The sequence below is a fragment of the Rattus norvegicus genome, chromosome X (assembly GCF_021556685.1).
Source record: "Rattus norvegicus strain SHRSP/BbbUtx chromosome X, alternate assembly SHRSP_T2T, whole genome shotgun sequence".
Classification (NCBI taxonomy): domain Eukaryota; kingdom Metazoa; phylum Chordata; class Mammalia; order Rodentia; family Muridae; genus Rattus; species Rattus norvegicus.
Window position 1 is genome coordinate 127629545 of NC_141554.1, and position 26863 is coordinate 127656407.

Consider the following 26863-nt stretch of genomic DNA (forward strand, 5'->3'; position numbering starts at 1 on the left):
TGCCCATGTGTTCCAGATGCTTCCCTAGTTTTTCTTCTATTAGTTTGAGTGTGTCTGGTTTGATGTGGAGGTCCTTGATCCACTTGGACTTAAGCTTTGTACAGGGTGATAAGCATGGATCGATCTGCATTCTTCTACATGTTGCCCTCCAGTTGAACCAGCACCATTTGCTGAAAATGCTATCTTTTTTCCATTGGATGGTTTTGGCTCCTTTGTCAAAAATCTAGTGACCATTGGTGTGTGGGTTCATTTCTGGGTCTTCAATTCTATTCCATTGGTCTATCTGTCTGTCTCTGTACCAATACCATGCAGTTTTTATCACTATTGCTCTGTAATACTGCTTGAGTTCAGGGATAGTGATTCCCCCTGAAGTCCTTTTATTGTTGAGGATAGCTTTAGCTATCCTGGGTTTTTTGTTATTCCAGATGAATTTGCAAATTGTTCTGTCTAACTCTTTGAAGAATTGGATTGGTATTTTGATGAGGATTGCATTGAATCTGTAGATTGCTTTTGGTAAAATGGCCATTTTTACTATATTAATCCTGCCAATCCATGAGCATGGGAGATCTTTCCATCTTCTGAGGTCTTCTTCAATTTCCTTCTTCAGTGTCTTGAAGTTCTTATTGTACAGATCTTTTACTTGCTCGGGTAAAGTCACACCGAGGTACTTTATATTATTTGGGTCTATTATGAAGGGTGTCGTCACCTGAGTTTTTGATCTTCATCATTCTGACTGGTGGGATGTAGAATCTCAGGGTCGTATTGATTTGCATTTCCTTGATGAGTAAGGACATTGAAGATTTCTATAAGTGCTTCTTGGTCACTTGATATTTCTCAGTTGAGAATACATTGTTTAATTCTGAACCCATTTTTTTCTGCTTCTGATTGTTTTTATTTGTTTGGACTTTTGGGATAGGGTCACATGCTCCAGCTTAGTCTGACCTTGTACTTGTACAATCTTGCTTTAGACTCCCTAGGAGTATAGGTATGAGCCACCATAGCCAATACTGATTGGTAATTTATCTGAAGTAATGAGCAATATTGGGACTGGAGAGATGACTGAGGAGTTAAGAGTTCTTGCTACTGTTGCCAAGCCTCTGTGTTTGGTTCCCAGCATCCATGGGCACCTCACAACTGTCTGTAACTCCAGTTCCAGAGGACCCAACATCCTTTCTGGTCTCCTTGGGCACTGGGCATACATGTGGTACACATACATACCTGAACCCATTTTTAATACGGTTATTTGGCTTTCTGGAGTCACTTCTTGAGTTCTTTGTATATATTAGATATTAGCCTTCTATTGGATGTAGGATTGGTAAAGATCTTTTCCCAATCTGTTGGTTGTCATTTTGTCTTATTGACAGTTTCCTTTGCCTTACAGAAGCTTTGTAATTTTATGAGGTCCCATTTATTGATTGTTGATCATAGAGCATAAGCCATTGGTGTTCTATTCAGGAAATTATCCCATATGCCCATGTATTAAAGGCTCTAAAATGTTTTAAATTTATGTAAGCTATCCTTCCACACTTAGAGTAGAGAAATATTTTCACTATTTATTTTCAGCTATGATTTGAGATATTTTCATATATATTTTATATGGTGATTTCTAAAGAACAACCAATTTTATCTCCATTATTTACATTGATTTTTTTCTAGTGATCTTTGATATTATTTCTTATGACATGTTGATGAATAATGCACAATTGTATCCCTATGTTGCTGATATTCTCTTGATACTTTGTCTCTATCAATGAAAGTTCAACATGGTTTTATAATCACAACTATAATATAAGTATTCACATCCAGTAGACTTTTCCATTTACAATAGTTTCATTGTTGAAATTGGCTAATCTTATATATTTACTCTACCAAATAATCTTTTAAAATAGTCTCTTCAAACAATTCAGTTTTATTATAATCGGGATCTGGATAACTATGTAAATTAAATATAATTGATATTTTTATTTTGATAACTTTTGCATTTTCTTTTATTTAAGTCATTATTATTAGTCATCCTAGGAAATGAACTAGTTTCCTGAGAGCAGAGATTGCACACATTTTCATTATATTTTCTTATAGAGAGTTAATAGTGCTACTACTATCATAAAATTGTATTTCATGTTGAAATTTATTTTGATAATAGTTTTGTATAATGTCTAAAGATACAATAGAAATTTGTTGTTATATCCTTCAATTTATTAAATTGCACAATTAATTTACTAAATTACCAAAAATGTTTTCTCCATTTCTAAGCAAATATTCATATATCTTTAACTGAGAAAAATTATAATTCTCCCTTTGTATTTTGATTATTTTTAAATAACCCATGTCGATATTTGCCTATTTAGAGTGAAATTTCATATACCTTATGAATATTTTATAAATAAGTTATATCAAAATTCCCTTATATTTGAGTTTTTCAAAAGGTTTAAATGTTAAAGGATACTTTGAGTGTGTGTGTGTGTGTGTGTGTGTGTGTGTGTGTGTGTGTGTGAGAGAGAGAGAGAGAGAGAGAGAGAGAGAGAGAGAGAGAGAGAGAAATTGCATAGAGGTCAGTAGAGGTAGGGAATATCTTTTTAGTTTTTATCTTACCTTGCAAACCAATACATCCAGGTTTAGAAAACTTAAATAATTCATTTTATTAATTCTTTTGTCATTTCATACTATGTATTGTTATCCTACTCACTCTCAAATCCTTACCAGTCCATTGTTGTTTGTATAATTCCTCTCCATATACAGCTTATTTTTGAACAAAATATTTTTACTTATTTTTTGGGGATGTTCATATCATGTACCCTAATCATACTCACTTCCTCATCCTTTTATATTTGTCGCTGCCCTTGTGACCTTCCAAAAAAAGTAAAGATAAAAATAAGAATAAAAAATAAATAAATAAAGTCATGCCGGGCATGGTGTCTCATGTCTTTAATCCCAACTCTCAGGAAACAGAGTTAGGCAGATGAATCTTGGTGAATTTTAGATCAGCCTGGTCTACAAAGTGAGTGCCAGGATAACAATGATGGTTTTAGAAAAACCTTTTGAAAAACCAATAGTAAAAATTAAAACAAGTCTAATTTGTGTTGTCTATACACTGGAGCATGGTCAAACTGTAGCACTCTGTATACACTAAAACATGGTCAAAGTATCAGTGGCCTACTCCTTAGATGTAATTGAGTCCTTTCCCTGCTGCACACCTCTGACAAAAACCATAAAGCCATCAACTGTAGAGAGCTACTCCTCAGTGTCCCCATCACACTTATTTTTTACTTGTTTACTTTACATCCCCATTCATTGCCGACTCCTGGTCAACCCCTCCCACAATCTATCCCCCCTCCCTCCTTCCTAGGTGTTTCCTCACTTACTGAGACCTGACAAGGCAGCCCAGTTAATAGAACATATCCCACAGACAGGCATCAGCCTTAGAGATAGCTGCTGCTCCAGTTTTTCAGAAACCACATGAAGAGCAAGCTGCACATCTGCTCTATATGTGCAGGGAGGCCTAGGTCCAACCTGTGTATGTTCTGTGGTTGAGGGCTCAGACTCCGAGAGACCCCAAAGGTCCAATTTGGTTGATTCTATTAGTCTTCCTATGGAGTTCCTATCCTCTTTATGGCCCAGTCTTTCTCCCTATTCTCCCATAAGAGTCCCCAAGCTCCATCCAGTGTTTGACTGGAAGTGTTCTGCATCAGCCTGAATTACTTGGTGGTTTTTCTTCAGTGCAATGGCTTCTTGTCTAGGCTGTTTCTTCTCTCTTCTTTACTTTTTTTTTTTGAGATGTGGTTATGTTGGGGGTAGGGTTTGCCACAGAAGCTTTTTCCATGTCCCCTTTTCTCAATTGTACATCTTCAGTCACTTGTATCTCAGCAAAAATTAGCCTCCTTGATCTTCACAGTCAGCAGGAGCATGGATCATGGTCTTCCATAAAGTTTCTCATGATAGCATAGACCACAAACACAACTCTCAGTAAGAGTAGGACCAGGGAACCAGACATAGCCCTAAGAGGCAGCCCAGCCCCGTGGACATTAACGTGACTTCAGGCTGCAGCACAGACCACGGATCTCCGAAAGGCCTTCAGTGGTCACTGCATAAGAAATCATCAATCCAGACCCTGGCTGCACTAGAACCTTGGGCGCAGATATGGCCCTCGATGGCAGTACTAACCTAAAAATCTCCATGGCATCAGGTGGCAGCCTAGGCCATTCACATCAACAAGCTTCTTAACAGCAGCTGGACCATGAACATCAACATGGCTTTAGACATCAGCCCAGACCACAAATGTAAACATGACATGTAAGCCAGGAAAATCAACACAGCCACTCAGCAAGTACAGAATAAACCCAGCCGGGCCTCATCCAGTATCCACATGGGTTCTGGGGATCAAACACAGGTCAATAGACTTGAAAAGGAAATCGTTTTACCTCCCCACATCCCTCCTATAACTTTTGATAATAAATCTAATCTTTAAAAATACACTCAAATTTAATTTTGTATTTTGCTAAGTTACTCAAGAAAGGAATCAGTCTGAATTGTTATTTTGTCTTTTTGCCACTCCCTATTTTATATAAAGGTATAATTGCTTCAAGAAACAAATGAAAAAGTATTTTTTATTCATTCTGGAAATGTGTGTTAACAGCAACAGTTAACAGTTAACAGCAAGTTGTCATAAAACTGTGAAAGAATTCATCTGCTAATCTGTTTGGACATCATGTTTTATTTGTTTGAAGATGTGTACTTTCTACTCCAGTTTACAAAATTGTTGTTGAACAAGCCAAATATATTTTCTTCCTTGGATCAATTTTGATACATTAATTTACTATGAAATTTTCTATTTTAGTGAATTGTATAAAAGTATTAATATAAAGTTTTTAATTATTTCATTTATGTTATATATATATATATTTAATATATTGTTAATTTTTTGATTCATAATATCTTTTCGTTGTTTTATCCTCTTTAGAATTTTAATTATCCATGCAATAAGACAGCCCAGTTTCTGAGTATTTTCAAAGTTATACTTACCTCCGTTTTCTTCTCTACTATTTTGTAGGTATTATGCTTATTAGATAATACTGTATGAAACTGAAACAATGGAGTTAAACATTTTAGATTTTATCAGACAATTAAATTAATATGATCTTCAGCTTTTAGAAACTTATAATTTTAATCTCTTTTTATTTTATTTTTTCTGTCTTTTAAAATATATTTTTTCTTACATAATAAATTCTGATTTTAATTTCTCTTCCCCCTATTCCTCCCAGCTCTTCCCCACCTCCTCTTCAGTCTGGATTTACCCCCCTTCTTTGTCTGGTTAAAAAAAAAGCAAGCCTCTAGGGGATATTAATAAATTAGAATATAATAATATGTAAAATTAAAGCAAAACTAAAATGCATTTGGAGAAGACAAAAAATAAGGCAAAGGACACTGTGGTTAGGACAAAACGGCAACCAACAGATTGGGAAAAGATCTTTACCAATCCTACAACAGATAGAGGCTTTATATCCAAAATATACAAAGAACTCAAGAAGTTAGACCGCAGGGAAACAAATAACCCTATTAAAAATGGGGCTCAGAGCTAAACAAAGAATTCACAGCTGAGGAATGCCGAATGGTGGAGAAACACCTAAAGAAATGTTCAACATCTTTAGTCATTTTAGGGAAATGCAAATCAAAACAACCCTGAGATTTCACCTCACACCAGTGAGAATGGCTAAGATCAAAAACTCAGGGGACAACAGATGCTGGCGAAGATGTGGAGAAAGAGGAACACTCCTCCATTGTTGGTGGGAATGCAAACTGGTACAACCATTCTGGAAATCAGTCTGGAGGATCCTCAGAAAATTGGACATTGAACTGCCTGAGGATCCAGCTATACCTCTCTTGGGCATATACCCAAAAGATGCCCCAACATATAAAAAAGACACGTGCTCCACTATGTTCATTGCAGCCTTATTTATAATAGCCAGAAGCTGGAAAGAACCCTGATGCCCTTCAACAGAGGAATGGATACAGAAAATGTGGTACATCTACACAATGGAATATTACTCAGCTATCAAAAACAACGACTTTATGAAATTCGTAGGCAAATGGTTGGAACTGGAAAATATCATCCTGAGTGAGCTAACCCAAACACAAAAAGACATACATGGTATGCACTCACTGATAAGTGGCTATTAGCCCAAATGCTTGAATTACCCTAGATCCCTAGAATAAATGAAACTCAAGACAGATGATCAAAATGTGAATGCTTCACTCCTTCTTTAAAAGGGGAACAAGAATACTCTTGGCAGGGAAGGGAGAGGCAAAGATTAAAACAGAGACTGAAGGAACACCCATTCAGAGCCTGCCCCACATGTGGCCCATACATATACAGCCACCCAATTAGACAAGATGAATGCAGCAAAGAAGTGCAGGCCGACAGGAGCCGGATGTATATCGCTCCTGAGAGACACAGCCAGAATACAGCAAATACAGAGGCGAATGCCAGCAGCAAACCACTGAACTGAGAACGGGACCCCTGTTGAAGGAATCAGAGAAAGAACTCGAAGAGCTTGAAGGAGCTCGATACCCCTTATGAACAACAATGCCAATCAACCAGAGCTTCCAGGGACTAAGCCACTACCTAAAGACTATACATGGACTGACCCTGGACTCTGACCTCATAGGTAGCAATGAATATTCTAGTAAGATCACCAGTGGAAGGGGAAGCCCTTGGTCCTGCTAAGACTGAACCCCCAGTGAACGTGATTGTTGGGGGGAGGGCAGTAATGGGGGGAGGGTGGCGAGGGGAACACCCATAAAGAAGAGGAGGGGGAGGGATTAGGGGGATGTTTGCCTGGAAACCGGGAAAGGGAATAACACTCGAAATGTAAATAAGAAACACTCAAGTTAATAAAAAAAATAAAAAATAAAAAAAAGAAAGATGAAATAAAATTTAAAAAAAATAGAAAGAAAGAAAACAGAAAGAGAGAAAGAAAGAAGAGAAGGCATAATAATCAGAGACCCATTTGCTCCCACACGTTGAAATTCCATGAAATCACTAAATAAGATGTGGTCAAGACCCATATTAATCCTGCTTCCTGTAAGTGTTACAGCCCTGAGGGGAAAAGTCTCCTGACAGTTGAAAGCCAAGGGATAACACCACAAAGTCATATTACATAAAAAGACCTCACAGAAAAGATTTATTGGGAGGGAAAAAAACCCAGGAGGGTGGCTTCCTATGCTCCAGGTGAGAAGCAGAAGAGAACTGAGCCAAACTACATGGCTTATGTAACATTTTCTGGAGTATAGAGCTTTCCAGGATGGAGATTTCCAGGGTTGGGGTTCATGGAATTTCAACTGGACAATTTACTTTGTATGGTGGGGACTGGGTCCAGGCCTTAGGGTAGTAGAATGTTCTGTGCATAGAATATGGCAGTTGGTGGTTCTGGGGGGAGGGTGATGGCCACTGAAGTGTCTCAAGAGGTTTACACTTCCTTTGTTTCTGGGAGTTCATATGTGAATGAAAAAACAAAAGAATAAAGAATAGAGAAAAAGAAAGGACTTGGCTGCTCCTAGGTTTGGTGAAGGAAAATGTTTGTTATAGATAAAATGACAGCATGGGTAGAAGCAAGGACATCTGGGAGAGCGTACATAGAGTGTACATGACCAAACATTGTGCTGTGCCATGTTGGAAGAGAGACAGAGAAAGGGACATGAGAAAGAGGAGAAGTAGGTAAGGCAGCCAAGAGCCCTAAAGGTACAAAGAGAGCAGATAACCAAAATAGTTGGATTATATAGGGAAAGCAGCCCAGCCCCATGAGCTGGAGTGTTCAGTATAAGGGCCAGGTATGCCATCCAGAAAGACCCTGTAACAGGTAAGGTTGAGGGATGCCGGGAGAACATGTCAGCCAGTATCTTCTTTAATACGTTAAATAAGCACCTCAACCATTTGCCCCAGGTTTGAAATCAAATAATAAGGGCTTTGCTCATTTGTTGAAGGTGTTTAATTTTTCATCCTATACTTTTGGCTTCTTTGTCAAAAATCAACGTTCATTAGGTATGTGGATTTACTTCTGTGTCTTCAATTAGATTCCATTCTTTGATTTGAGTTGTCTGTTTTTATGCAAATACTTTGTGTGTTTTATTACTACTATTCTGTAGTACAGCTTGAAATCAGGGATGGTAATATCCCCAGAAGTTCTTCTATTGTACAGGATTGTTTTAGTAATCCTGGATTTTGTTGTTTTTGTTTTTCCATATGAAGTTGAGTATTTGTGGTGATTTGAATAGGTTTGACTCCCACAGATTCGTTTGTTTGAATGCTTGGCCATAGGGAGTGGGACTATTAGGAGGTATGTCCTTTTTTGGAGGAAACATGTCACCGTGAAGGTGGGATTGAGGTCTCCAAAGATTGTAGAATTCAAGCCTCCTCCTGGCTGCCTGCAGAAGTCAGTCTCCTTCTGGCTGCCTTTGGATCAGGATGTAGATCTCTCAGCTTCTGCAGCACCATATGGACATGCAGTCTGCCATACTTTCTGCCATGATAATGAACTGAAGCTCAGAAACTATAAGCCAGCCACAGTGAAATATTTTCTCCTATAAGAGATGCCTTGGACATAGTGTCTCTTTACAGCAATAAAACCCTAACTAAAACAGTATTGTTCTTTCAACAATAAGAATTACGTTGGAATTTTGATGGCAATTGCCTTGAATATGTGGATTGCTTTTGGTAAGCTGGCCTTTTTGCCCATGATAATCCTTAGGATCCATGAGCATGGGAGATCTTGTGATGGAAATCTTGTGATATTTTCTTCAATTTCATTCTTTGAAGTCTGGAAATCCTTGTTATACAGCTATTGCACTTGCTTGGTTAGAATTACCCCAAGATATTTTATATTATTTGTATCTATTGTGAATGGGGCTGTTTCTACAATTTCATTCTCAGTCCACTTACCAATTGTATAAAGGAAGGCTACAGATTTTTTTAGCTAATTTTGTATCCAGCCACTTTGCTGAAGGTATTGATGTACTAAGTGAATGTATGCATGTATATAAATTCAAATATATCTATATCTATCACCCTGCACAAAACTGAATTCCAAGTAGATCAAAGACTTCAGCATAAAACCAAATGCACTAAATGGGATTTAAGAGAAAGTAGTGAATATTCTTGAATACATTCATACCAGAGACAACTTCTTGAACAGAACACCAACAACTCAGGAACTAAGATCTATAATTGATAAATGGGACTGCATGAAACTGAAAATCTGTAAGACAAAGACATTCTCAAAAGAATTAAATGGTAGCCTACAGAGTGGGTTAAGATCCTCATCAACCCTACATCTGACAGAGAGGGCTGTTATCTAAAATATATAAAGAACTCTAAAAATTAGACATTATCAAACCAAAGAATCCAATTAAAAATAGGGTGCAGATCTGAACAGAGAATTCACAAAGGAGAATCTCTAATGGCTAAGAAGCATTTAAAAAAACATTCAACAACCTCAAAATGATTCCATTTTACACCTGTCAGAGTGTTTAAGATCAAAAACTCAAGAGACAGCTTGTGCTGGCAAGGATGTAGAGCAAGGGGAAAATTTCTTCATTCCTGGTAGGAGTGCAAACTTGTACAACCACTTTGGAAGTCCACATGGAGGTTTTTCATAAAATTGAGAATAGCTACCTCAAGACCCAGCTGCACCATTCCTGGGCATATATCCAAAAGATGTTCCACCATACCACAAGGACATTTGCTCACTATGTTCATAGCAGCTTTATTTGTAATAGCCAGAAACTGGAAACCACCCAGTTGGTCCCTAAATCAAAGAACGGATTAAAAAATATAGTATATTTACACAATGGAATACTACTCAGATATTAGAAACATGGACAACTTGAAATTTTCAGGCAAATGAATGAAACTAGGAAAGATCATCCCAACTAAGGTAACAGACACAGAAAGAAAAACATGGTATGTACTTACTTATGAGTGGATACTAGCCGTAAAATACAGGATAACCTTGCGACAATCCACAAGCCCAAAGGAGCTAATTAGCAAGGAGTAGGCAAGGGAGGATGCTTGAATATTGCCGAGAAAAGGAAGTAGAATAGACATTGGAGAATGGGAGGGATGGAGGGACAGAGGGAGGAATGTGTGTGGGAAAATGGATAAGGAGGGGAACAGAAGGGGTCCATTGTGGGGAGAAAGGGGGAAGAGAGAACTGGGAGAGAGAACTGAGATTAGTCGGGAGAGGGGAAGGGAGCACCTCTAGGAATAGCTAGAAACCTAGGACAATGGAAACTCCAAGGAATCTATGAAGGTGACCCTAGCTAAGATTTCTAGCACTTGAGTATATGGAACCTGAAACAGCCACCTTCAGTAACCAGGAAAGACTTTCATAGGAGGCATGGGGACACTAACCCATCCACAAATCCTTTGATCCACAATTTATCCTACCTACAGGTTGTGTGCTGATAAAGATAGACCAGAATTTGAGGGCATGGCCAACCAATGACTGGCCCAACTTTAGACTTATGCCTTGAGAGAGAGCCTGCTCCCTACACCAGTAATGATATTCTGTTATACTGGAAGACAGGAGCCTAGTATAACTCACCTGAGAGGCTACACCCAGCAGCTGATGGAAACATGCAGAAACCCATACCCAAACACTAGGTGGAGATTGGGGAATCTTATGGAAGAGGAGGAAGATAAATGGAAGGAGCCAGAGAGTTCAAGTACACCACAAGAAAACCTACAGAATGTATATCAGCATAAGTAAATAATACTATATTTGTCTTTCTGTCCCTGGATGATTTATTTATTTCCTGGCTCCATCTATTTACATGAGAATTTTCGATTTCAATTTTTAAATGTAGAGTAGTATTTCTCTGCATAAATGCACCACACTTTTTTAATCGTTCTTCTGTTCAGAGACATCTAAGGTTTTTCTATTTCTGGCTATTATGAACAGAGCAAGAAGGAACATGGTTGAGGAAATGTCTCTGTGGTAGGATGAAATATCTTTTAGGTATATACCCAAGGGTACTATATTTTTTTCATAGGGCAGATCAGTTCCCATCTTCCCAAGTAACCACCACCCTCTATGATGACCATAGAGGTTGTACACATTGTATTTCCATCAGCAGTGAATGAATGTTTTCCATAGTCATATCTTCATTAGCGTGAGCTGTAACATGCTTTATTGATTATAGCTTTTATGACAGGTATAAGATGAAATCTCAAAGTAGTTTTGATTTGCATTTCTATGATGGATAATATTGAACATTTCTTTGTTTCTCAGCCCCTTGAGTTTCCTCTTTAAAGAATTCTTTTTAGAGTTGTGTCTTATTTTTAAATATTGGGTTATTTCCTTTCTTGATATCCAGCTTGAATTTTGTAGGTATTTTAGATATTAGTCCTCTATTAAATTTATAGTTGATAAAAATATTTTCCAATTCCATTGGCTGCCAATGTTTTAATGAAGAGGACTTGGCCATGAAGGAATGTCTTAGTTTCATGGGGTTCCATTTATTCATTTTTCATCTTAGTGCCTATGCCAATTCTGTTCAGAAAATTTTTATCCTGTGCCAATGAGTTCAAAACTATTCCTCTCATTCTTCTATTGTGTTCAGTGTACACATTTAACATAATTTTTATTCATCTTGAGATCTTATGTAAATTCTTTTAAATGGTTCCAAGCATGTAATGAATATGATAACTTTCAAATGTATTCATTCATTTGGTTCCTTTAATCCTCCATATGATGTAAATTTGGCTTATTGTTTTTGAGAAAGTTAAATTTCTTTCACATATTATTGATTTTTCTCAAATTGTCTGAGGGGATCAGGAAATTTACTTTTACAAAATAGTATTGATGTATAATAAGTGTTCAGGACTTTTATTTTCATCCTTTATTTGAATTTTCATGATGCATGATTTTGTTTCTATTAATACTATACAATCAGTTTTTCCTATATGTGCTTTCATTACAACCTTTATTTGGCATACATTTTCTGTTTTTCATCTTTCTAAGGCATCTAATTGAGAATCAATATTGGAAAAGCTTCCTTAGTCTTTTATAAATTTCTATTTGCAGATCTCTGATACTAGTGGATGTAATCAGGATTCCGTGGTTGTTTTTATACCTGCCATCTCTTTTTTTGTGCACACATCTTATTTGGGGGGGGGGCCCACAAAGTAACATAGCTTGTTTTAAAAGTAAGAACTCTACTTCTCTCTTTTGAGTGTGAGAATTACTAATTTTCCTACCATTTTTTAATAATGAAGGCCAACAAATTTATTTGTATACATTTCTTCACTGTGTTTTTATGAATACAATTTAGAACTTCAATTCTTGTTTATTTTATAGTTGAATTTACATATAGTGTTAAAAATCTGGAGCATAGTACATATCTATAACCTTCTGTATCTCCTCCCTTTTGTGCTACAATTTCAGACCTTTACTTTTAATTGAAAGATATTTACTTCTTAGGTCTCTTCTTTTTCATCAGTTACCTGTGAATTAGATTTTAACAATCAATTACTTATAACTATTTTTCTTTGTCTTTGCCCCTTCACCCATGTGGTCTTATAAAGCTGTTTTAATATTCTACACAACTTTATGCTGTGATTATTATTCCTGCTCATACTACTTTGAGATACTTTAAGTCATTCATTTCACTTGATGCTATTTCTATTACACTAGCTGTTACTTTTATTGTAATTCATTTCATCCACATATCTTTAAACTCTGCTATATAGTGTTTCTTTACTTTTTGTGATTATACTTTATATGCCAACTCAAAATTTTCCATCTTACTTTAGTGATAACCTGAAAACTATATTATTATTTATTTTATACCCATTTGTTTATACTATTCTGAAAATCTTTTAATGGACCATTTGTTAATTATTTTCTATGATAAATTGAATGGAGTTATAAACATTCACGTTGTATCTATAGCTATTATCAATATTCATTTGCAGGATTTTTTCATCATTAGAAAATAGGAATTTGTTCTATTTGCTCAACTCCACATATCCTATTACCTTAACTATTGTATTGCTAATGCATCTCTTTCTAAATATCTTATCCAATTCCTATATGAATCAGGTTGAAACATATGTTGCTCTTTTTGTCTTTGGCTTATCTTACTTTAGATACTATTTTCAAGGCTGACATATGCTATTGCAATTGTCATAGTTCCATCCTCTTTAGGGTTAATTCTATTTGAATCCTTGAATGCCCCACGTATTGTTTCCACATTGCATGCCCAACACTGGTATCATCTACATGTTTGGGTGTTGCAAGTAATGATGTTATGAATAATATAGAAAATGCCTGAGTTATTGGGTTTTTTTGGTTTTTTTTTTCTTTTTTTCTTTTTTTTTTTTTTTTTGGAGCTGGGGACCGAACCCAGGGCCTTGTGCTTGCTAGGCAAGCGCTCTACCACTGAGTTAAATCCCCAACCCCAGTTATTGTTTTAATATCTTTTATATCTATAAATAGAGATGGATTAATGGTCATCCTATGTACATTAATTTGATAAACATGATTCTTTTGCATTGTGTCCTAAACATTTTATTGCTTCAATAGCAGTGCCCGATTAACCTAAAATCTCTATAAGCTTGCAAATATTATCATTTTCTAGTTTTTCCTAGTAAGCATCCCAATGAAGGGAAATGCTATAACAATTTTATCAGTAGATATACTTAATAATTAGACTTGACCTTCTATTATAGTGTTATATCTTCTTTGTAAAAACACAATTTCAAAATATACAACCATTTCCAATAAGGTTTATTTATTATAGCACTGTCTCCTGTATTCTAGATATTATCAGTTTCAAATTACATTGGCATAAACACATTTTATCCATGTAACATACTAAATTTGGAACAAGATGACAAAAAATAATTAAAATCTCCAAAGTACCAATAAACATTCTTGACATAGTAATGTATGTAAAACATTATAATCTGAAATAAAAGTAGGCAAAAATTCCTCCAGTTCTTTGAGAATTTTATTTTATTGTTGATCATATTCACTTCCATTGTCCCTATTCTTCCCAGACCCACTGCTGTTCCTTACCCACACAACCTTTTGTTAGATTCAAAATCTATCAATACCAATGTTGTGAATCCAAGATATTCCTCAATGTGTCATCTTCTCCTATAGAGTCAGCCACTTATTAGAACATATATTCTTAGAAAAAAAACTGTCTCTCCAACTACTAGTATTTAACAGTTGCCAATAGCTTTACAATTTTGGGTGGGATGTGTGTCCATTTTCCCTTTGCATAATGGGCTTTATTCTGGCTTATGTTTAAAACCTGGGTTTTGTACTTACTATTCCAAATGTGAGTTCATAGGTCAGCTGTACTGATCTATCCAAAAGATACTGTTTCATTGTCATCTATTGCCTCTGGCTCTTAAAATCTTTCTTCTTTCTCCTTTTTCTTTCTTCTTTCCCCTTCTTTTTCCATGTTGTCTGAGTCTAAGAATGAAGAGGATGAGATATAGTAGTCCCCAACCTCCTATTCTCTGCATGCTGACAAGTCATGAATAACAGTGTTAATCACAATCTACTACAAATTGAAGCTTCTCAGATGACAGATGTATTGACCTATGAATATAACAATAAGTCAGGAGGAATCAGTTTTATACTGATTCCATTTAGTAGCATGAGACAAGTAGATTTTCTCCTAGGACTTATGACTTTTCTAGTTGTATTTCTTTTTTTAAGTGGAGCCTACAATAATGGTGTCAGAGGTGGTTTACCTGTGTAGTAAGACACTGATTTCCATCAGAAAACAAGTAGATATACCTATGTGCTACTCTGGTACCAGTATGAATGTCTTTCTAGGCCAGCCCATATTGAGCTGTAAGAGTTAATAGATCCGTGTGAATGATAATCACTATGTTTTTGTCCTACATCTTGCATAGCACATTTTAGCACTATGAAAGTTATCCAGAAGTCCCAATGTTTCTAGCTTGATTTTGTCATGTTTATGATTCAAATATGCAATGTTTTCAACAATATGTTCTTATTGATAGGTTTTGGGAGTTAAACCAAAGGCAATGGCAATATCTTATTTTGAATGGAATTCAATAGTAATCATCTCCTTATCCCAAATATTCCAAACCTTGTACTGAGCTTTTGACTTATTAGTCTATGGTATTCAGCAAGAGCACTGTTAGAGTGTTATAGGCCAATGCCATTTTAACTCTTATTTTCAACTCTGTATCTTTGTTTCTGTCTCTATCTCTGCCCTTCTCTGTGTCTGTCTCCCCCCTCTCTCTCTCTCTCTGTGTGTGTGTGTGTGTGTGTGTGGGTGGGTGGGTGGGTGGGTGTGGGTGGGTGGGTGGGTGTGGGTGGTGTGTACGTGTGTACATAAGTCCTGTAATGTCTGGGGTCGTCTATAAGACCTTGATTACAAAGAACTGAAAAAAAAGAGATACTTGAGACTAACACTGCTTATTTTAATTGATAGTCACTGATGTCCATCCAGAAAGATAATTATTGGCCCTTAGAGGGTAATTCCATTTTAACTAAACTCTATTTCTGTCTCTCTTTTTCTCTGTCTGTCTCAGATATATCTCTATCTATCTATTCTACTTATCTCTATCTATACAGAAACACACACACATATGACTCATATATATCTGTCTCATATATAAATATATCATATATATGTATATAAAATGTCATACACACGTACACATACACACACACACACACACACACACACACACACAATGCACACACATTCAGTGCCAGAGTGCTGAGAATGAAAGCATGTCAGTTTATTATAGAAATGCCAAGACATTCACAGCTATAGATTTCAAAAATTCCAAGCAACAAGTATAGGTGACTGTCATTAGATAAGCCTATGAAGCATTTGTAGATAATTGAGTATATTTACCCCCCATGCATAATGAATTAGTCTTAGGCTTGTGAGATGTCTCAGCAGGTAACAGGACTTGTTGCCAAGACTGACAATCTGAAATAGATCCCTAGGATCAACCTAGTGAAAGGAGAAAACTAACTGTGGCATCTACATGAACAGTGTGGAATCCATGTGTCTCTATGCATATAACACATCCAAACAAATAAACAATGAGAAAGGAAGTATGAAATGATGTCATTTGCAGATAGATAGGTGAAACTTAGCCTGATGAAGTAAAACAAAATAAGCTATTTAAACAAAGAAAATTATGCATTTTTCCACATATGCAAGGTAGTGGAATAATAGAATATAAAAATTGTCTAATTGAGGCAATGTTAGGGTTGCATAATGGGAAAAATCGAGAGAAGTTAATAAAGTAACCTACAAGGGATTAATATGATCAAAATTCATTTTATGTGCATATGGAAATGTCATCATGAAACTTATTACTTTGTACACACAATGTATGCTAATAAAAATAAGGCACTAAAAATTTGAACTGTTGCTGGCCATGATTCTGCATGCCTATAATTCTAGCACTCAGGGGAATGAGGCAGGAAGGTTATAAATTTAAGGCCAGGCTGGATTGCATAATAAGGGTCAGGTCTGCTAGTTCTATATAAGCTCCTGTCTCAAAAAGAAAGTTAATTTCACAGCCAAGGAATTACATGCAAAATTAAAACTACTTCAATTAACTGATTCAAGAAGCAGATATGTAAAATAAAATCAAAACAGCAGATAAAAACAATTAAAAAATGACAAAAGGTATTAGAATAAACAAATCAAATTCCCAATTAAAGAATAGCTTTTTAGACTACAGGTTGCAGTCTTAATACAGGGTTGTGTAAGTAAATGTGGGGGAATGAAACATTTGACAACTACAAAAGGTATCCTTCAACAAGAGAGATTTGATCACATGGTAAATATACAGTATCTCTGACATATAATGTTCTGGTATTTCTTAGAACTTCACAGTCACATTCTCTCTGAACATACACCATGTGCATTGTACACTGTGCATTGTGCTGCAGTTGAGTCATGTGTCGTGGTAAATGCTGCCAACTTAAATCCGGAATTGATTGGGAAGGGAGGCTTAAAGAGATTTCTACATTAAGTTACTCTAAGTATCTGCCCAAGGAGAATTATCATGATTTCATTGATTGAGGTGGGAAAACATACCCACTGTGAATGGCACCCTTATCTAGGTAAGAAAATAGGCTTCTTTAGAATTCTGTGAGTTTTCTCAGGAAGTCCATTCTAATTTCCATTCATGGGAAAGCCAAAGTGAATGAGAGATTAGACTATTCAAATCAAGATAGAAACAAAAAAGGATGTAAGATGTTAAAGGGACCAGCCAATAGATCTTGATGTTACTTACCTCTTGTTCAGACTGGGATTAGCAGCTAAACACAAACATCACTTAACTCCATAGCTCCTCAGGTCTTTGCTGAGTGTATCCCAATGGAGGAGCAGTTCTCAATCTTTGGAGTTGTTGTAAGATTGTGGTTCTTCCAAACTGGACTTTTACCTTACTAAGTGTAGTTCTGATATTCTAGATGCTGCTATTCCCTTGTGACTTTTCTAGACCATACCTTCATCAGGATTCTATCAGGGGTGCCTCTCTGATGATGAGTACACAGTATTAGGAATCCCAGAATTTCCTATGAAAAAGAAAGTAAAGTGAGCAAATTAATTGCTACAAGGTTGTGACCACAAGGTGAGCTTCTATGTCAATCCTCCCACTACCTCAATATCAAGCTTGTGTCTCCACCGTTCCAACTAAAAGTGACAACTTCTACCTGGTCCTGGCTTGGATAGCAAGGTGAAATCTAGCATACTGCACAAGTGACTTTGTTTCATATATTTAACAAGTCCAGTTCCTTGTGTCTCACTCACCTAGGCCAGGCTGACTTTCCAACTGCTCTTTAGCTCTCTCTCTCTGTGCGCCTTCACCTCCAGAGCTACACCTGTCTTGCATCCCAAGTAATGATTATTGTTGCCATGGCTGTCATCTCTTGGCAGCTAGGAGAGATGGCTGTGTTCTAAAGAGAACACTTAGAATATTCTGATAATGATATGAAATGATCTTCTCTCTTCTTTTTCATTGGTTATCTTATTTATTTACATTTCAAATGTCCCACTTCCCTGTTTCCTCTCTGTAACCCCCTATCCCATCATTCCTCCCTTTTACCACCATGAGAGTGCTCTCCCATTCCCCCCTAACCATGCTAGTATCCCCTCATGCTGGATTCTCAAGCCTCCATGGAACTAAAGGTGTCTCCTCCAACTGATGACTGATGAGGCCATCCTCTGCTACATATGTAGCTTTTACAATGAGTTCCTCTATGTGTGTACTCTTTGGTTGGTCATTTAGTCCCTCAGAACTATGAGGGATCCAGATATTTAATATTGTTTTTCTTCCTATGGTGTTGCAATTCCCTTCAGCTCCTTCAGTCCTTCCTCTGACTCTTCCATTGGGTTACCCAGGTTCAGTCCCATGGTTGGCTGTGAGTACCTGTATCTGTATTGGTCAGGTGCTGGCAGAGCCTTTCAGGTGACAGCTTTACCAACCTCCTGTCAGCAAGTACTTCTTGGCATCAGCAATAGTGTGAGGGTTTGGTATTTGCAGATGGGATGGATCCCTAGATAGGGCAGTCTCTGGATGGCCTTTCCTTCAGTTTTTGCTCCATTTTTTGGCCCTGAATTTCCTTTAGAAGAGATCATTCTGGATTAAAATTTTTGAGATGAGTGGGTGGCCCCATTCTTCAACTGAAGGTTGTGCTTATCTACTGGAGATGGTCTCTACAGGTTCTATCTTCAGTTTGTTGGGTACTTTGGATAATATCATCCAAGATGGATCCTGAGAACCTCTTGCTTCCCTGGCATCTGGGACTTCCTAGGGGCTACCTCCAGTTTTCCATCCCCCACTGCTATATATTTCTGTTCAATTTCTCGAGCCTCTGTATTTCTCTCCTGAGTCATCCCATACCTGATCCTGCACCCTCCCTTTTCCTTTCTCCTCTTCTCTCCCTACCAGGTCCCTCCATCCCTCTGTCTTCCATGATTATTTGTTTTGACTTCTACATAGAATTCAAAAATCTACAGTTTGTTCTTCCTTATTCTTAAACTTCATATGATCTGTGAGTTGTGTAGTGGGTATACTGAGCTTTTGGGCTAATCCAATTATCAGTGAGTACATAACATGAGTGGGCTTTTTGTCTGGATTACCTTGCTAAGAACGATATTTTCTAGTTTCATTCATTTGCCTATGGATCTTATAAAATTGAGAAGCTTCAGGAAGGCAAAGGACATAGTCAATAGCACAAAAGGGCAACAAATAGATTGGTGTATGCCCAGGAATGGTATAACTGTTTCCTCATGTACTACTGTGTCCAATTTTCTAAGAAATACCCAACTGATTTCCAGAGTGGTTGTACCAGCTTGGAGTCCCACCAAAAATGAAGTAGTGTTCCTCCTTTTTCTACATCCTCTCCAGCATTTGTTGTCACCTGAGTTTTTTATCTTAACCATTCTGACTGATGTAAATCAATCCATTCTTATCACCCTGTAAAAAGCTCAAGTCCAAGTGGATCAAGGACCTCCACATCAAACTACAATACACTCAAACTAATAGAAGAAACAGTGGGGAAGAGCCTCAAACACATGGGCACTGGGGAAATTTTCCTGAACAGAACACCAATGGCTTATGCTCTAAGATCAAGAATCGACAAATAGGATCTCATAAAACTATAAAGCTTCTGTAAGGCAAGGACACTGTCATTAGGACAAAAGGGCAATCAACAGATTGGGAAAAGATCTTTACCAATCCTACAACTGATAGAGGGCTAATATTAAAAATATACAAACACCTCAAGAAGTTAGACTCCAGAGAAACAAATACCCAAATTTAAAATTTCTGTAGAGAGCTAAACAAAAAATTCATAACCAAAGACTCTTGAATGGCCTAGAAGCACTTGTAGAAATGTTCAACATCCATAGTGATCAGGGAAATGCAAATCAAAAAGACCTTAAGATTCCAACTCACATCAGTCAGAATGGCTGGTATCAAAAACTCAGGTTACAGCAGATGCTGGTAAAGATATGGAGAAAGAGGAACCCTCCTCCATTGCTGTTGGGATTGCAAGAGATTTCAGTGGGTAACAATAAATACTAGTATCTAATTGGAGACCATTACAACATTTTGGCAAAGAATGTGGTTGCTTTTAATCCCTTGTCCTAAGAATCTGCCTGAAGCAATATTAAAGAGTTTAGAAAAAAAAATAAAAATAAAAAAATAAAAAAAAAGAGTTTAGGACTAATTCATTGACATAGGATACTTCAAAGAAAGCTAGTATTTACTATGTCATATGGTTATTAATGATCGCTGTTATTCAAATCTACAATGAAAAAAAAAAGAAAATAGTACAAAAAGAAATACAAAATGTGACATACCATTTGGGGAGAAAAAATAGTGCCAACAAATGAATTCTTGGAGCCACCTCCTGTGTTCAAGAAGGTGGTCACTTTAAAGAAAGGCCTGATACTGAATGAAATAAAGGAAGTGTTGCCTACAGATGAAGATCCCACTCACATATTGCTACAACCTGTGAATGGAAAATTCCAGCAAACATACCAGAGGAATTTTCTTCTCACAGAAACCTTCAAAAAATTAAAGCTTATTCATGTATACTTCAAGGGGTCCTAGTTCCATTCCAAAGAGGCAATCCAACATTCTAGTACAGGAATAAAAAAGTTATGGCACTGTCCTCTGCCATTAAGGAAAGCTGCTGAGGTGTGTGGCAAGTTTTAGGTCTCAGACTCCCAGGACATATGGTGTCTTTTAACATATCAAAGCTGGCACTGGCTAGCTCTCCCAGGATCACTCAGTATCTGTGGCTTTTTTCAGTGCTTCTCACTTCCCTACTCCCTTAACCCTCCCCTGCCCAGGGACTGGGTTTCTGCCTCTCTTCTCCAACTTTGATTTCTATATAACTCACCTGTTTTGGCTAAGTTGGTCTTTTGTTCTTGGCATGGGTCACCTTTCTTGTCCAGCAGCTCCTCTCTCTGTCTCCTTCTCCCTCTCCTCTCATGGTCAGGTTAATTCGGCTGGCCATGTTCATCCTGCAGTCCTCTCTGTTTGCTTTATTCCTTTAATCAACAAAAAAGACATTCTTCATTCTTTAGGAGTAGTCATGTTCTCCTCTTTGATTTAATTTAATTTAATGAAGAGGAGAGTCTTCATGAAGGCCTTAGAAAGACCATTGCATTTAAATTGTGAAATGGAAGCCAGGGATGTGTTGGAAACCCCATGATGTTGGAGATGGAGGAACCTTAGGATGGCAGTAAAGGAGAAGAGAAAACAAAGTTTAGGACCAGATCAAGAGAGAGAAGTGTGCTGCAATCAACAGAGCTGGGAAAAGTGAGTGATTTGAAGATCCATCTAAGACCTTTGACTTAAAATATAGTGTTACAGGACTTAGAGTCCACCATGCAGGATCTACTTCTTGCTTTGATCCAGTATTTCCTAACTATATCACACTTTCCTCCATTTTGAGATGGAAATATATACTCTGTACCATTTTATATTGTAGCTACTTGATTTAATTTTTGACTGTGATTTTATAGGGGAGTTAAAATCAAGAGATTGTCTTGAGTCTCAGAAGAGAATTGTTTTTGGAATTGTAAACAGTCTTGAGGCTTTGAAAGACAATAGAAACTTTTGAAGTTAAATTAAATGCATTTTGCATTATGACAGGTCCAAGCACATATATTGATCAAGAAGGGAGTGGAATGTGGTTTGATGCAAATGTAACCTAGGAAAAATATTCTATTTCATTGGTACAATGGTTTGAAAAGGATTAGGAAGTATGGCATTGTTGGAGGGGTGGGCATTGAGGTTTAATTAGTTCATACCAACTTAGTCTCTCTTTCTGTTGTGTGTTTGTGGGTCAGGCCCAGACTCTCTCTCAGCTGTGTTCATGTGGATCAGGTATAAGCTCTCAATTACTGCTCCAGTGCCATCCCGGCCAGCTACCATGCTTCCTGTTATGATGGTTATTAAACCATTCTCTGGAACTTTAAACAAGCCCCAATTCTTTCTTTTATAAAGTGGCCTTGTTCATGGTATATTTTTGGAGCCATAGAAAAATAAGACAATAGAGAAGCAAAATAAATCCTAATATTTCATTAATCCAGATTTTAACTTGGTGTCTTCAGGTCTTAGATTGGTAGATATATCATAGTAGACATTGTAGCAAACTTTTACTACTAGGAAAAATATATGACTCACATAGTGAGCCTCCCTGTGGTTCGACCCTGAGGACCACATGTCCTGAGGACTTCAGGTTGATAGGGAGTTCTGCTCTGTTTCCTACCCTGACATGCCTCTTTTTTTTTTTTTTAATTAACTTGAGTATTTCTTATATACATTTCGAGTGTTATTTCCTTTCCCGGTTTCCGGACAAACATCCCCCTCCCCCCTCCCCTTCTTTATGGGCGTTCCCCTCCCCCTCCTCCCCCCCTTGCCGCCCTCCCCCCAACAATCTAGTTCACTGGGGGTTCAGTCTTAGCATCTAAGAATTATCTGAAAACCTTAAGGGGGCTTCAGTCCAACACTGGATAGTATCTCTGGCGCTCACAAAATACTTGATCTTTTTTAGGTATTGAGGTTGGAATAGATTAATGATTCTGTCACCACCCTAGGGAAAAAAAACTTTGAGATGCAGATTGTCAATAAGGACCACCATCCTTAGAAAATATTTGGAAAGAAGTACTGACACACCTGCAAACACCGGTGAGATTACCATTTCTGCTCACATCCCTGGCCCAAGAAGAACCTTCATGGAGCCCTCAGGACACAGGAACCTAGGAACACGCTGGGACAGGATTCTTCCAGTTTCTGTCTGTGCCCAAAGCTTACCCTGTGCCACAGTTCTCTGTACCAACATCACACAGGGAGAGAGCTTGTCTCCCAGTAGTGTTGACACATAGTCTTACAGGAGGGTCAAGTCATATCATAGACATCAAGACCAGCTAACATTAGAGATGAGCAGATAGCAAGAGGCAAGGATAAGAACTTAAGCAACAGAATCCAAGGACACCCTCAGACAGGCATTCCCCTGTTACAGCAAGCACTGGATACCCCAACACACTAGAAAACCAAGACATTGATTTAAAACTACAACTCATGATGTTAGAGAACATTTTTTTTATTAACTTGAGTATTTCTTATATACATTCGAGTGTTATTCCCTTTCCCGGTTTCCGGGCAAATATCCCCCTCCCCCCCTTCCTTATGGGTGTTCCCCTCTCAACCCTCCCCCCATTACCACCCTCCCCCCAACAGTCTAGTTCACTGAGGGTTCAGTCTTAGCAGGACCCAGGGATTCCCCTTCCACTGATGCTCTTACTAGGATATTCATTGCTACCTATGAGGTCAGAGTCCAGGGTCAGTCCATGTATAGTCTTTAGGTAGTGGCTTAGTCCCTGGAAGCTCTTGTTGCTTGGCATTGTTGTACATATGGGGTCTCGAGCCCCTTCAAGCTCTTCCAGTACTTTCTCTGATTCCTTCAACGGGGGTCCTATTCTCAGTTCAGTGGTTTGCTGCTGGCATTCGCCTCTGTATTTGCTGTATTCTGGCTGTGTCTCTCAGGAGCGATCTACATCCGGCGCCTGTCGGCCTGCACTTCTTTGCTTCATCCATCTTGTCTAATTGGGTGGCTGTATATGTATGGGACACATGTGGGGCACGCTCTGAATGGGTGTTCCTTCAGTCTCCGTTTTAATCTTTACCTCTCTATTCCCTGCCAAGGGTATTCTTGTTCCCCTTTTAAAGAAGGAGTGAAGCATTCACATTTTGATCATCCGTCTTGAGTTTCGTTTGTTCTAGGGATCTAGGGTAATTCAAGCATTTGGGCTAATAGCCACTTATCAATGAGTGCATGCCATGTGTGTTTTTCTGTGATTGGGTTACCTCACTCAGGATGATATTTTCCAGTTCCAACCATTTGCCCACGAATTTCATAAAGTCGTTTTTGATAGCTGAGTAATATTCCATTGTGTAGATGAACCACATTTTCTGTATCCATTCCTCTGTTGAAGGGGATCTGGGTTCTTTCCAGCTTCTGGCTATTATAAATAAGGCTGCGATGAACATACTGCAGCACGTGGCTTTTTTATATGTTGGGGCATCTTTTGGGTATATGCCCAAGAGAGGTATAGCTGGATCCTCAGGCAGTTCAATGTCCAATTTTCTGAGGAACCTCCAGACTGATTTCCAGAATGGTTTTACCAGTCTGCAACCCCACCAACAATGGAGGAGTGTTCCTCTTTCTCCGCATCCTCGCCAGCATTGGCTGTCACCTGAGTTATTGATCTTAGCCATTCTCACTGGAGTGAGGTGAAATCTCAGGGTTGTTTTGATTTGCATTTCCCTTATGACTAAAGAAGTTGAACATTTCTTTAGGTGTTTCTCAGCCATTCGGCATTCCTCACCTGTGAATTGTTTGTTCAGCTCTGAACCCCATTTTTTAATAGAGTTATTTGTCTCCCTGCAGTCTAACATCTTGAGTTCTTTGTATATTTTGGATATAAGGCCTCTATCTGTTGTAGGATTGGTAAAGATCTTTTCCCAATCTGTTGGTTGCCGATTTGTCCTAACCACAGTGTCCTTTGCCTTACAGAAGCTTTGCAGTTTTATGAGATCCCATTTGTCGATTCTTGATCTTAGAGCATAAGCCATTGGTGTTTTGTTCAGGAAATTTTTTCCAGTGCCCATGTGTTCCAGATGCTTCCCTAGTTTTTCTTCTATTAGTTTGAGTGTGTCTGGTTTGATGTGGAGGTCCTTGGTCCACTTGGACTTAAGCTTTGTACAGGGTGATAAGCATGGATCGATCTGCATTCTTCTACATGTTGACCTCCAGTTTAACCAGCACCATTTGCTGAAAATGCTATCTTTTTTCCATTGGATGGTTTTGGCTCCTTTGTCAAAAATCAAGTGCCCATAGGTGTGTGGGTTCATTTCTGGGTCTTCAATTCTATTCCATTGGTCTATCTGTCTGTCTCTGTACCAATACCATGCAGTTTTTATCACTATTGCTCTGTAATACTGCTTGAGTTCAGGGATAGTGATTCCCCCTGAAGTCCTTTTATTGTTGAGGATAGTTTTAGCTATCCTGGGTTTTTTGTTATTCCAGATGAATTTGGAAATTGTTCTGTCTAACTCTTTGAAGAATTGGATTGGTATTTTAATGGGAATTGCATTGAATCTGTAGATCGCTTTGGTAAAATGGCCATTTTTACTATATTAATCCTGCCAATCCATGAGCATGGGAGATCTTTCCATCTTCTGAGGTCTTCTTCAATTTCTTTCTTCAGTGTCTTGAAGTTCTTATTGTACAAATCTTTTACTTGCTTGGTTAAAGTCACACCGAGGTACTTTATATTATTTGGGTCTATTATGAAGGGTGTCGTTTCCCTAATTTCTTTCTCGGCTTGTTTCTATTTTGTGTAGAGGAATGCTACTGATTTATTTGAGTTAATTTTGTACCCAGCCACTTTGCTGAAGTTGTTTATCAGCTTTAGTAGTTCTCTGGTGGAATTTTTGGGATCACTTAAATACACTATCATATCATCTGCAAATAGTGATATTTTGACTTCTTCTTTTCTGATCTGTATCCCCTTGTTGTCTGATTGCTCTGGCTAGAACTTCAAGAACTATATTGAATAATTAGGTAGAGAGTGGGCAGCCTTGTCTAGTCCCAGATTTTAGTGAGATTGCTTCAAGTTTCTCTCCATTTAGTTTAATGTTAGCAACTGGTTTGCTGTATATGGCTTTTACTATGTTTAGGTATAGGCCTTGAATTCCTATTCTTTCCAGGACTTTTATCATGAAGGGGTGTTGAATTTTGTCAAATGCTTTCTCAGCATCTAATGAAATGATCATGTGGTTTTGTTCTTTCCGTTAGTTTATATAATGGATCACGTTGATGGTTTTCCGTATATTAAACCATCCCTGCATGCCTGGGATGAAGCCTACTTGATCATGGTGGATGATTGTTTTGATGTGCTCTTGGATTCAGTTTGCCAGAATTTTATTGAGTATTTTTGCGTCGATATTCATAAGGGAAATTGGTCTGAAGTTCTCTTTCTTTGTTGGGTCTTTGTGTGGTTTAGGTATAAGAGTAATTGTGGCTTCATAGAAGGAATTCGGTAGTGCTCCATCTGTTTCAATTTTGTGGAATAGTTTGGATAATATTGGTATTAGGTCTTCTATGAAGGTCTGATAGAATTCTGCACTAAACCCGTCTGGACCTGGGCTCTTTTTGGTTGGGAGACCTTTAATGACTGCTTCTATTTCCTTAGGAGTTAAGTTATGGGGTTGTTTATCTGGTTTATCTGTTCCTGATCTAACTTTGGTACCTGGTATCTGTCTAGGAAATTGTCCATTTCTTGCAGATTATCAAGTTTTGTTGAATATAGGCTTTTATAGTAAGATCTGATGATTTTTTTAATTTCCTCACAGAGCGGAATCTTAACATCACCTGCCAAGGCTTCTCTCCCTCTCCCTCCTGTCTCTCCTCCTTTCTGTTCCAGTCTCCTCCTCTTCCTTCAAATTTTCTCCCACCCATCCTTCCTTCTTGTCCAATGACAGGCCTCCTTCTATCTTGTACCTGCCTCACCTGTGACATCATATCACAAATAGTCATGCAGTTATACTTCCAGGTCTTCTTGTTCTTATGAAAATACTATAAATTAAACAAAATTTAAGTAGGTTAAGAATAAATTTATTTTACTCATACACTAATTTCATATGTTATTTAGGTTTTGTACCAGAAATTGGAATAATCCAATTTGATTCCATAAGTACTTTGTTGTGCACGTGTGTGTCTGCCTGTCTGTCCATCTATCTGTATGTAAGTATGTATGTATGTAT